The sequence below is a fragment of the Coloeus monedula genome (assembly GCF_965178545.1).
Source record: "Coloeus monedula genome assembly, contig: HAP1_SCAFFOLD_486, whole genome shotgun sequence".
Classification (NCBI taxonomy): Eukaryota; Metazoa; Chordata; class Aves; order Passeriformes; family Corvidae; genus Coloeus; species Coloeus monedula.
The window spans coordinates 13,423-25,022 of NW_028120475.1; the positions used below are offsets into that span (position 1 = coordinate 13,423).

General features: G+C 50.5%; 1 pseudogene across 1 annotated transcript; it reads left to right on the forward strand.

The window, feature by feature from the left end:
* The first annotated feature begins 1,129 nt into the window (after positions 1-1,129).
* Positions 1,130-2,031, forward strand: LOC309585823 (olfactory receptor 14J1-like; annotated as a pseudogene). Its single transcript has one exon. The product of its transcript is annotated as an olfactory receptor 14J1-like (transcript).
* The last annotated feature ends 9,569 nt before the right edge of the window (positions 2,032-11,600 follow it).

The following is an 11,600-nucleotide window of genomic DNA, read 5'->3' on the forward strand; positions in this document are numbered from 1 at the left end:
CTGTAGGGCCAAGGAGAGTGCACAGAGATTTGGGGTCTGTGAGTGCTGGCAGGGAGAGATCAGGCAGAGGGAAAAAGCTCCAGGAGGAAAATCCCCAGGAAGCAGAGAGGAGATCAGGGAAGGAGAGAAAACAAAGCCAGCAATGTGTCAGGGAGAGTTTAGAGATCCCCACAGGATCCCCTCCAGTGCAGCCCCTCCCTCTGAAGAAGCCCCCTCCCTCCTGTGCCCCCCAGCCAAGGCTCTGCCCTCAGGGCCGGGGGTCCAAGGCGTGAAGCCCCTCCTGGGCAGGCAGAGCTGCAGCAGAGCCGTGGGGCAGCTCTGCAGCCCTGGGCCCAGTTCCCTCTGCAGAGCACAGGGCTGGGAGCAGCTGCCCGGCCCTGGGGGCTCTGGGAGGGGGCACAGCTGGCTCAGGGTGACGCTGGCCCCAGTGCCCGGCTGTGGGCAGGGCTGTCACTGCAGCCAGGGCAGCAGCTCAATCTCCCTTCGTCCAGTGCCCGCTCTGGGACTCTTGGCTCTCTCCCCGAGGTTTCCTTCCAAGCTGGGAGTTTTCTCCAGGATGCAAACGTGTCCTGGAGCATCTTTGTGTTATCTGAAAGGCCCAGAGAGAGGAGAAAAGCAGAGATGCTACAAGTGTGAAAATGCTGTCGGGTTGGTGAAATGAGCCAGGGGTGTCCTCGGCTACGAATGTGGTGCTGAGACCTTGAGAGAGGGACGGACATTTGGGGGTCTGTGGTGGATCCATCTGCTCCCAGCAGCACCTGGTGATCTTTAAGGGAAACATGGGAGGGTGAACATTCTACATTTGAGAGAAGTGAAACTGAGAAACTCTGAGCAGGTCAGAATGACAGAGCACCTCCCCTGAGTCTCCACTCATCATCTTGCCTTGCAAAAGTTGCTCTTTTCTCCCTGAAGGCAGCAGAAATGCTGAGGATTTCTGATACCCAAGAATACCAAGAGAGATATGGGGGGAGTTAGAAAAAAAAACCTCAGAACTCTTAAACACAAAAGGGTGTCTGTGTGTGTTCCAGGGGAGGGTGGATGGGAAATGGCTTTGGTTGTGGTTACAGATCTCCTCTAACTCTTCACTGTGTTTTTCTCCATGGTAGAACCCAATGCCCGGACACAGCCAATGTGCAACAGCAGCTCCATCAGCCCCTTCCTCCTGCTGGCATTGGCAGACATGCGGCAGCTGCAGCTCCTGCACTTCTGCCTCTTCCTGGGCATCTCCCTGGCTGCCCTCCTGGGCAGCGGCCTCATCATCAGCGCCGGAGCCTGCGGCCAGCACCTGCACAGCCCCATGTTCTTCTTCCTGCTCAGCCTGGCCCTCACCGACCTGGGCTCCATCTGCACCACTGTCCCCAAGGCCATGCACAATTCCCTCTGGGGCACCAGCCACATCTCCTACTCAGCATGTGCTGCTCACGTGTTTTTCTTTCTCTTCTTCCTCTCAGCAGAGGATTTCCTCCTCACCATCATGTGCTACGAGCGCTACGTGTCCATCTGCAAAGCCCTGCACTACGGGACCCTCCTGGGCAGCAGAGCTTGTGCCCACATGGCAGCAGCTGCCTGGGCCAGTGCCTTTCTCTACGCTCTCAGGCACACGGCCAATACATTTTCCCTGCCCCTGGGCCAGGGCAATGCCCTGGGTCAGTTCTTCTGTGAAATCCCACACATCCTCAAGCTCTCCTGCTCCAAATCCCACCTCAGGGAACTTGGGCTCATCGCTGTCAGTGCCTGTTTGGTGTTTGGCTGTTTTGTGTTCATTGTTTTCTCCTATGTGCAGATCTTCAGGGCTGTGCTGAGGATCCCCTCTGAGCAGGGCCGGCACAAAGCCTTTTCCACGTGCCTCCCTCACCTGGCCGTGCTCTCTCTGTTCCTCAGCACTGTTATGTTTGCCCACCTGAAGCCCCCCTCCATCTCCTCCCATCCCTGGATGTGGCCCTGTCAGTTCTGTACTCGGTGGTGCCTCCAGCCCTGAACCCCCTCATCTACAGCCTGAGGAACCAGGAGCTCAGGGATGCCCTGAGGAAAGTGAGGACTGGATACTTTTCACAAGTTAAAATCTTTCTATTTCCTTCTGCCATGCGGGGAAAATGATGACTAGGATGCTTCTCAGAAGTAATAATCTCTCTCTTTCCTGCTCCAGAACCTTCAGAATGTAACTTTACAATCCGGGCCTTTTTTTTCCTCTTTGTCCATATTTTCATTGGTGCTTTTTCTTATTCTTTTTCTGGTGTTATTCTGCTTTTATAAAGTACTGTAGTACTACTCCTAGCATTTCTACATGAACATCTACCTTTCTTTTGAAACACAAAGACTTTCAGGAGGCTTCTTCCCTGTGCCTTTGAATATAAACAAGGGGCTGCCCTGACCTTTGTGTCCAAGGTTTGTTCCTCAGCCCTTCTCTGGCTCTGCAGGGGCAGTGCCTGTGGGCAGAGCTGGAGGGAAGAGACTCCCAGCACAGCAGCACGGCCAGGGACAATGGCCCAGCCTCTTCCCACCTCTGCTCTTCCCAGCTCCACACTCCCTTTCCCAGCCCTTCTGAGGGTGCAAGGCCGGAGTGCTCGGGCAGCTCGGTCACTGTCCTGCTGCGTGTCCGTGCTGTGAGCACAGGCAGGGACAGGCCACGGGCACTGCTGGGACACAGCCGGGCTCCAGCACAGCAGCTCCATCAGCAAAGGGCATCTCCTGGGGGCAGGGCAGGAAGGCTTCGCTCTCCTCCAGAGCTGCTGTCAGGAATGTGCCCCAGGAATGCCCTGGCAAAGCAAACCCCAGTGCCCAGGGGCAGGGGGGAGTGTGCAGGGGGGGCAGGCAGCAGTGTCCTGGCACTGCCAGAGCTCCTGGGATGGACCTGAGGGAGCAGCAGAGCAGGGCCTGGGCTGTGCCTTTGTTCCGGGCACAGCCTGGGAAGGTGCCCAGGGCAAGTGTCCCACACCAGCCCCTGCCACCAGCAATCCCAGCACTGGCCTCTGCCCTCCCCTGCAGGAGGTTGTTTGTCCCTGCACGGAGGGACACCAAGTGACCAGGCCAGCAGTCTGTGTTTGCTGTGTCCTGAGGAGCCTTCAGCAGTGCATCGAGTGGGTGTGGGGAGATGAACCCGAGTGAGCACAAACACCATCAGCAGCACTCGGGGCTGGCACAATTCCAGGGGCACAAACTGTGCCCTGAGGCCACTTCACTCCCAGAGTAATGTCCTCTGGGAAAGCACCTGTTATAAACATATATTATAGTATTGGCTTCTCGCAAAGTATTAAAGTAGATATTATATAATGTTAGAAATGCTTTTTGCTGTGTGGATGTAGTTTTCTCTCGTTTTAGCAAGAATGTTAGCAAGTGTGAGCAAGTAAGATAACCTCCAAGGGAGCAGAGGATGAGGCCCAAGGAGCTGCTAATCAACACTTTGTCCAGAGAACAAAAGGGCCCAAAGGCTGCTCCGCCCGGAGAACGGGCAGCCAGGAGGGTCCGAGAGCTGCTATCACCGCTCTGCCCGGGGGGCAAAGAGGCCCAAAGCTGCAATCAGCCCTGACTGTCTGGAGAATTAAGAGATCCACCCCACCATCGACTCTTACCTAGCGGGCCCAACCCCAAGAATCAAAAGAAATAAAACCACACGGCAGAAGACTACGCATGCTCTAAAAAGGCGGACCCAAGGAGTGGCCATGCAGATCAATTCCTGGAAAAGTTTTAATATGAATACAGAACAGACAGTAAAAATGGTATAAAAGAGACTCACCTCGGGCATCAGGTGTGCTCTTGGCAGAGCGCCAAGGCACCCGGCCGTTATCCCTTTGCTTTATTTTACGTGTCTCTTATTGTCTTTATATTAAACTCTTTAAATTCTAACAGGAGAGTGAACCTCGCTTTTCACAGCACCTGAATTCTTTGCTGGGCTGTGCTGAGAACTGCATGGAGACAAACGTCCAGGGCAGGGAGGCTCCAGGGAAAGTGCTCAGGACAGCCAAGGGCTGCACAGAGAGACACTGGAGTGGTGGGTCTGTGGGGAGAAATCACAGCTGCCTCCCTTGGGAATTGCCCCCAGGACCTGGACAGGCTGTGCTGTGTTCTGGGCACTGACCTGGAACCGAGGGATGTGGAAAAGGCCTCTGGTTTCAGGGATGTTGGGAAGGCTGGGCAGGCACTGGCATTTGTCCCTCAGGGATTCCATGAGGGTCCTGCCAAGATGAGCTCTGCTCCTCCTTGGAGCCCTTCATGGGCACAGAGGGCTGAGAGACCTTTCCAGGACAGGCTCAGGCCAAGGAGCTCTTGAGTCTCTCAGCCCCCCGTCGGTGCCTGCTGGAATTCAATCCCCCTCCCCATCCCGCAGCAGCCCCGCATTTCCCTCCTCCAGCCTTGCTCTCCAGCACAGCCACGGGGGCTCTCCGGGCTCTCGGCTTTTCCTGCAGCCACCGAGGCCAGCTGAGCTCTGCCTTCCCCACACTCAGCCCTGCCCAGCGCAGGCAATGCCCAGAAATTCCCTGTGTGTCCCTGGCCTCGCTGTCAGCCCCGGCAGCGGCTCCGTGGCCCCTCTGTGCCCCGCTGCCCCAGCCATGGTGCCCCAGCCCCTGTGCAGGCCCAGCCCAGGACAGGAGCGCTGCGGGTGGGAACGGCCCCTGGGCCCTGCTGCCCACAGCAGCCTTGGGGCTCTGCGCTGTTGAGCTTTGGACGGGGTACCCTTCCTTCCCGGACCAGGGTGAGAGAGCAGAGGAGGCTGCTGTTCTGCTGAGTTCTGTATTTCATAGTCTCACAGCTTTCTTGAAGGCAGAGTTCAAAGGGGGTTACATGATAAAGGCAAGCAGCAACAGCAACAACAGGCAAAACAGCTTCTTCTTCTTCTTCTATATGCTCTATACACTCTATATGTTCTATATGCTCTATACTCTAGACTCTATATTTTTTCTTACAGAATTATGGATTATATTTGTTAATTGGCCAATAAGATTAACACACGATTCCAGTTTTCCTTTTCTTAACCTATCCTGGTCTAATTCTAACAGTCGTAAGCCTCACACCAGTGTTACACAGGTATTACACAGATTTGCCGATGCAGTTTCTATCAGCTCTTATTGTTTATTTGAACGCTCTATCTAAAAAATGTGAACAGTGTCATTCTATCCATATTTTGTCTAAAGTAAAGAATTCTGTGAAAAGGTAACACTGCTGCAGTAAGAACTGTGTTTAAGGTCTCTGCTGCAGCTTTTCAATGTTTAAGGCACTTAGCATATATTTCTACTAAAGGTTAAAAAATCTGTATTTCTATTTCACTTTGGTGTGACTTCATGTATCTCAGCTTGTCCAAAGGTTTTAATTCAACCCCTGTGCTTTGGCTTCCCTCTGGGCCTGAGTCCAGAGGAGCTTTCACTTCAACAAAACAGAACACTTACAAGAAAAGTAAATGGAGTGGGAACTCATGAGAGATTGAATTTTCTCTGATTCAACTCAAGGATTGATGCCATAGACTTCTGAGTGGAAGAATAATTAATTCATTCTCCTTAAGACAATAAATCAAGAGAATAAATTAGACTTTTGTATCAGGTATGAGTGAAGAGATTGCATCCAACATAAGTTTTTCCTGTAGGATTTTTATTTTATTTTTTTATTTTCTCAGGAGATTGTATCAAGGCAGAAGAATTAAATTCAAGATATTTGTAGCAAAGAGACCTCTGCTGAACTGATTGTTCCAAATAAACATATCCCTTACCCCATATTTCCATGACCAGAAGTTTTTCTAATTTTGGACTCTAGTATATTGTACTGTATGTGTATTCAGAATACTTTGCAACAGTTAAATTTGCTTAAATTTCATTTCAGACATTTACTTAATTTTAAGAATTTGCCTCATTTCAGCCATCTTTTAAAAAGTATTTTCACACTTTCATTTTTTTTGTCTGTTACCTTTTCAGTGAGGAGGATCATCATTGGGGTTTTCTCTTGGTACCTCACTAATGCACTCTGAGAGCCATGTTCTGTGTTATTAATGTAGTAGTGATCCGGGGTTCATGGATGGCTACTGCAGGAAACTTGATGGCCAGTAGTGAAAACAGCAAAAATAATGATGAGAGGAGCCACAGACGTTCTGCTGTCTGAGAACTGTGAACTGCCAAAATCAAAAAGGTCAGTGCTCTTCTGGTTCAGAATGCCCTTCAGTTGGAGCTGGAACATACTTTGGGCTAAGAGCCTGAGCACAAGAGGCTGTAGCACCTATTTTGTTCAGCAGTTCCCTATTGCCCTACTCCATACTCCACTGCATTCCAGCATGTGATTTGCTGAGCTGTAGACTGTCCCTGAGTGGTGTGATTGCCTGGAATGCTTGAAAATTTGGCTTCACATTCCTCCGTTTCTTTTCAGCATTTTCTCTGTTGCCCTCGTTGCCTGACACCAGCCCTTGTTTTACTTCTAGATGGAGAACAAGGTTACAAAATACAACTTCTCTTCCTATGTACTTAGAGGGGCTCTCACCTGTAATAATAAATGAAATAGGTTTCATTCCTTTTGATTCCTCCTGGTATGATGCAAAGAAAGGAAAGGTAGCTGGAACTATGGCTTTTTGGGGTGGCTGTTATAGCAGAGCCCTGCATCTGTATTAGGGATATTCGTGTTGGCCAGACTGTCTCAGCAGAAAGAGGGAGGAGTGCAATATTAATGTCAGGAGCTCATCCCTGTCCGTGATTTATTAAAAGAAGCCTAGCTTCATGTCTTAGGCCCTGAATGAAATACCTGCAGTTTGGCTGCCTGAGTTTGTATCAATGGATCCCACTTCTGTGCAATGTCTGAAGGCCAGGGAACTGCCTTTGTTACCTCTCCTACTGGCACTGCTACAGGAGAAGGAAAGAAATCCAACTAATTTTGAATCAGCTAACGTGTCCCTTTTGGATACAGAATTCACTGAGAGCCATAAATACAGTGCGTGGCTTTAATAAAGCACAAACGTGAATTTTAAACCACACCTGGCATTGATGTTGCTTGGACTGAATGTGTGCACAGCCCAATGTTTCTCCTCATCGTCCCTGTTATGAATTTCTGCCATTTTTCCTCTTCATTCCTGTCTGAACAAAAGCAGACTTTGTGCCACTGAGTTGAGAACGTTATAAATAAGGTATGTAATTCATGCTATTATGTATAAAATTGGAGTGTAATCAGACCCTACAGAGACCGAGTTTCAAAATCCCTTCAGCAGCCTGGCTGAGAGAAAAATTTCACAACACTAAAAGAAGTTCTCTCACAATAAGTGAGGATTCCACCCAGGTGGGGTTAGATCTTATCACCGGGACATTTGCACCATAACGACTTGATTGCCACCTTCTGATATCTACATCTCATCTGATAAGGAATCGGACATCCCGGGAACTAAAAATAACTGTTCCAGGAAGCAGAGATGGCCCATTCATCAGCAGAAATGGCCCACTCATCACCCAGGATGGACAATTCCTGGGATCCAGGAAAGGCTTTGTGCAGCCCAACTCCGGGACAAGAAAACTTCATGAATATGCTAAAATGACGAGAAGAATAGAATTAATTCGGACTCTGCCCAAAAAATGTATAAGAAGGGACCAGCCAAAGCAGCATCCGTGAACTTGGGAGGTCTGGTGCGACAGAGATCAGATCTATGCGTGTTCACCCAGCTCCGACCCCGGGCTCGGAGCTGCTTTTCTCCATCGTGGCTTTTAAAACCGATATTTCGGTCACATAATAAATGTCATTTCTTTATAAATTTTGATTGGGCAATTTTGTTTATCTTAAGAACATCCTTCTCAGGCATCAGGAAACTGCCCCATCTCTTTGTTCACCATCTCGAGTGCTTTTCTCACTCAGAGAGGATGGTAACACCACAGGGATTTGTGTACTGACTCTGAGCAGCAAGCTTTGGCCCTGGTGAAGCTGAAGGACCATAAGGCAAGGCAGGAATTTGTTAAGAAGTTCTCACTAATCCCTGGATTTGAAGGAATGATGGAATAAATGGCAAACCTTTCGCTTCAGGCACTGGAGCAGATGATTTTTCTAACAAATAATATTGGTTTGAGCGTTACTGAGCTCATTCACCTTGTGAGGGATTTTTTCTTTAAAAAAACATTGATTTCTTTGTACCTTAACTGCACAGCTTTTGAACAGCTGGGTGCTTTTGTGTTCCTTCTCCCGTTTATGATGTCAGTGTGCTTTTTACTGCATATCCAAGAACAGCTTTTAATTTTTCTCATTTTTAGCTTCACTTCCTAGTTGTTAGAGTTAAGTGCATTTTTTATGTTGTAGGTCACCTGTCACATTTCCCTCGGGCAGTATCTGTACACTGCAAGTGATTCAACCTCTCTCTTTCTGTTCCATCTCATGCTAATGGCTGGGAGATGTTATCTGGGTTAGCCAGGCTAAGGAACATCCTGTTCTTGCTTGATTTTCTTGAGCTGAGAACCTTCTGGCTATCTCACTGCTCCTTGGAGTATTGTGTTGCTCTGGGTTCTGCAGATAGTTATCTGAGGTGTGAACTGGCCAGATGAGTTGCTGCCCTTTGTAAATGGCTCTATTTAAATTTCTGTGCTATCTTGGACACCGCTTAAGGTGTTGGGTCCTTCTTGCTTCAGGTGCTGTAAATGGGAAGATGAGAAATTCCTTCCCATCACTGATCAAAGTCCTGGCCAATCTCTGTATAAGGGGAGATCTGTAATGTGATGAATTTCCTTTGCTGCAGTGTCTGTGCCAGACTTTTCTCCCTTGTGTTTGATCGTTTATAACATACACAGATACATGTTTTACTTAGGGAAAATCTGGGAGCATGGTGTGTTCATAGCTACTCGGTAACATATTTTCAGTATATATAACACGTGAATGGAAAAGGGGAAGTGCAGCACAATGAGTGTGTTTTGGGTATCTCCTGCAGATGTTGAATCTGGCCATAAGAAGAGATTTCTAAGAAAGTTTTATTAATGAACGTTGCATCATTGCTTTTTTTATGCTTGCAGCTGCTCAGAGGGAAGGAAAGTCCCACGTCTCTCTTACACTTGTTGAAACACAGCATGATTTGTTGGTGTATATAAATTTAAGCTAGCTATTTCTCATTTGACTTCATTTTGCTTTGTGCCAAGGTCCTCTGGAGTAACTGAAACAAAAGTAAAATGCCTGTTCTGATGGAATGATTGAATAAAATGTAAAAGGATAGCAACAGTCAAATCAGATCCCCTTGCTGCTCATTGCCAGGAAGAGCTGGTTCATTAAACCAAAGCAGGATGGAAGTGATGAGCCATGTGCTTGCTTAAAGGATTCCTCCCTTGAGAGGGTGATGGTGTCACCTGGATCCTTGAGATCATCATCTGCTGCTTGCTGACTGCCTCTGAGGAACAAGCCTCAATGTCATCTTACCTGTCTGTGACCCATCGGCCTCGGGAAACAGCTGCTTTCTCTCATGCTGCACTGGTTTGGAAAGGAAGGAAGAGGCAGGAAAATTGTGACTTTCACCTGTGTGAGTGCTTTGGTGGGAACAAGATTGTGTCTTTCTATGTAAGAAAGTGTGTGTGTGTCTCTCTTAAAAAGCCTGGTGCTTGTTATCTTTGCTAAGCAATTGCAAAGAACCAATGAAATAGAGAGACAGTGTTGTGGTGAATATTAACTTTTAATGAGCTTACAGAATAGAGCCTTTCATAATCGGAATTCCTTAGCTCTACAGAGATAATGAAAATAAGAATGTAGTGAAGTTGCTATATACACTAGCAGATGATTTCCAAACACTGAAACCCAAAGGATTTAAAATTTATTCTGCTAAGAAATTGCTTGGGACATGCAACTCTTGGACAGGAACTACATTTCATGCTAAGTAGACATCATCTGGTTATGTTGAAATGTAAAGACTCAATTGGGGTCTTGCAGAAAGCAGTGGTAGAAGTACTGTTGGCTTTGCTAAACGCAGACCTGGGCCAGTGGGAACTATCCTGGTGCTGGCAGACAACAAGGTCTGCATGGAGGCGGGGGTGGGGGAAATCACGGGTAGGGCTTGGCCCCAGTATTTTCAGAACTATAAAGGACTTGGAATGGCCTGGGAAATTCTGTTCTGGGTAGAGCTGATGATGGGATGGGTCAGCATTTAGGAAATGCTGATTAAATGAAGGGCACGCAGGGAGTTGAAGACATTGTGTTAAGGTGAGGAACAAGACCGGGACACCGCGCTGGGGCCCCGCGCACTTTTCCAGCCCGGCCGCCCCCACGGGCCGGGCCCCGCGGCTCCCGCTGCCGCCCCCCAGCACGGGGCTGTGTCCCAGACCCCACGGTCCAGCCCGAGCTTTGGGGGCGGCAGCGGAGCTGCTGGACGGAGCTTCCAGCCCCGCCAGCCGCAGCTCCGATCCCTTGGGCCGTGACGCCGGGGACGGGTGTCCGTCGGCGCTCGGGGTCTGTCAGCTTTTGCAATGCAGAGGGAGAAACTGAGTCCCAAGGGGTGTCGCTTTCCATCAATCGCTATTTCTCCTCTCTTTTCCATGACGGATTTCACAGCGCTTCCTTTCGCCCCAGAGATTTGGAAAACAAAATTCCCGGCTGCCCCGGATCCCTGCAGCTCTCCACAGCTCCAGCCTCGTCCCTCCTCTCCGTTTCCTTCTCTCCAGTCTCTCCCGCCTGGCCCTGCCGGCTCGGAGGAAGGAGATTCCCCCGGCACCCCCTGCCTCCTCCTCCTGTCCCGTGGGGCGCAGTTGGTGCTTCTGGAGCCGCCTGCCCGCGCAGCCGGACCCGCCCTGCGGCCGCTCAGCGCTGCAGCCGAGGGAATGAATTGCAGGCACCGCTGCGCTGGGCTGGCCCTGGCCGGGTGCCCGGGGCCACCAAAGCCGCTCTGGCACTCTGCTCACAGCTGCAGCACACAGAGCACTGAAGGAAAGGCTCGTGGGCTGGGATCGGGGCAGGGAGAGCTCACTCACTGCTCACTGCCAGGGCCACAACAGACCCAAACGGGGGAAATTAATGGAATTTATTTCCAAACCAATCACACCAGGACAAGGAGAACTAAAACAAATCCTAAAGAAACACCTTCCCCACCCCTCCCTCCTTCCCGGGCTCCCAGTCTCCGCCCGCAGTCCCTCCTCTGCCCTCCCTGCACGGCAATCGTGTCACCAGCCATGAACTTGGCTTTTGCCTCATCCCGGGATCTCTTCCCGGACAGGAAGAACTTTCCCCAGCACAGATTCAGGCTGTGGCGGCCTTTGAGGCTCAGGGTGTTTCTCCTGCAGCTCCTTGCAGGTCTCCTCTCCCCGTGCCGGCTCTCCTGCGCCACAGAACTCTGCCGGCTGCAGCTTTGCAAACGTCAGGTCCAGGTCTGGATGTTCCTGCACGATTTGCTCGAGGTCCTTGGGGGCTGCATCCGATCCACTGTTGTTGTGTTCCCCCTCGGCACGGAGCCCATGGATCTGATGGCCCCTGGCCAGGGCCTGGCACAGGAGGTGGAACCTGGGTGCTGCTGCAGCGGCGCCGGGGGAGCCCCAGGACTCGCTGTGGCCGCTGTGGCAGCCGCAGCACAGCCCGTTCCCAGCGAGGAGCCCAGGGCTCCGTGGGGCTCTGCAGGACCTCGGCCCTGGGGCTCGTCTGCATCAGCCCGGGCAGCTGGGCTGGACTTGGCTTCCTTTGTGTCTCTGGCTGCC